Source organism: Triticum aestivum, unplaced genomic scaffold (assembly GCF_018294505.1).
Source record: "Triticum aestivum cultivar Chinese Spring unplaced genomic scaffold, IWGSC CS RefSeq v2.1 scaffold59359, whole genome shotgun sequence".
Lineage (NCBI taxonomy): Eukaryota > Viridiplantae > Streptophyta > Magnoliopsida > Poales > Poaceae > Triticum > Triticum aestivum.
In genome coordinates this window covers 1-1,148 of record NW_025284947.1, presented here as the reverse complement: position 1 = coordinate 1,148, position 1,148 = coordinate 1, and the positions used below count along the sequence as shown (strand labels likewise).

The following is a 1,148-nucleotide window of genomic DNA, read 5'->3' as shown; positions in this document are numbered from 1 at the left end:
GGATCCCATCAGAACTCCGAAGTTAAGCGTGCTTGGGCGAGAGTAGTACTAGGATGGGTGACCTCCTGGGAAGTCCTCGTGTTGCATTCCTTTTATAATTATTTTTTGCGCCTTGTGACAAACATGTCGCACGTGCGCGATATATATTAATCCCGTTATATTATGTTTGACGTTTGCGATATGTTTAAGCTCGATGCTCATTGCTCGCGCGTCTTGGGGCGGCTTTGTGGCGCGAAGAGCGCGTTCTGAAAGGGGTGGAAAAAACTCGTGTTGCTGCGGTATGGAGGGAGGGGTGGAAACCGTGGAAAACTCGTCTCCGTGATTGAGCGGGAGAGTAAGTAGTATAGGACATTATCCATTGTTAGGGAACGGTTGTAATGGTAGTGAGAATGTAGAATCGTCTTTGAAGCGGACCTGGGAGTGGCAAGCATAAGGGACGAAGACGGGGAAGATGCGATCATACCAGCACTAAAGCACCGGATCCCATCAGAACTCCGAAGTTAAGCGTGCTTGGGCGAGAGTAGTACTAGGATGGGTGACCTCCTGGGAAGTCCTCGTGTTGCATTCCTTTTATAATTATTTTTTGCGCCTTGTGACAAACATGTCGCACGTGCGCGATATATATTAATCCCGTTATATTATGTCGCACGTGCGATATGTTTAAGCTCGATGCTCATTGCTCGCGCGTCTTGGGGCGGCTTTGTGGCGCGAAGAGCGCGTTCTGAAAGGGGTGGAAAAAACTTGTGTTGCTGCGGTATGGAGGGAGGGGTGGAAACCGTGGAAAACTCGTCTCCGTGATTGAGCGGGAGAGTAAGTAGTATAGGACATTATCCATTGTTAGGGAACGGTTGTAATGGTAGTGAGAATGTAGAATCGTCTTTGGAGCGGACCTGGGAGTGGCAAGCATAAGGGACGAAGACGGGGAAACATGTCGGATGCGATCATACCAGCACTAAAGCACCGGATCCCATCAGAACTTCGAAGTTAAGCGTGCTTGGGCGAGAGTAGTACTAGGATGGGTGACCTCCTGGGAAGTCCTCGTGTTGCATTCCTTTTATAATTATTTTTTGCGCCTTGTGACAAACATGTCGCACGTGCGCGATATATATTAATCCCGTTATATTATGTTTGACGTTTGCGATATGTTT

General features: G+C 48.3%; 2 non-coding genes and 1 pseudogene across 2 annotated transcripts; all 3 read left to right on the top strand.

Moving 5' to 3' along the window:
• LOC123178649 (uncharacterized) lies at positions 1-90 on the top strand (annotated as a pseudogene).
• Positions 91-449: 359 nt separating this feature from the next.
• LOC123178647 (5S ribosomal RNA) lies at positions 450-568 on the top strand. The gene has a single exon (XR_006489744.1). It is a non-coding gene; the product is annotated as a 5S ribosomal RNA (ribosomal RNA).
• A 365-nt stretch (positions 569-933) lies between these two features.
• LOC123178648 (5S ribosomal RNA) lies at positions 934-1,052 on the top strand. The gene has a single exon (XR_006489745.1). It is a non-coding gene; the product is annotated as a 5S ribosomal RNA (ribosomal RNA).
• The last annotated feature ends 96 nt before the right edge of the window (positions 1,053-1,148 follow it).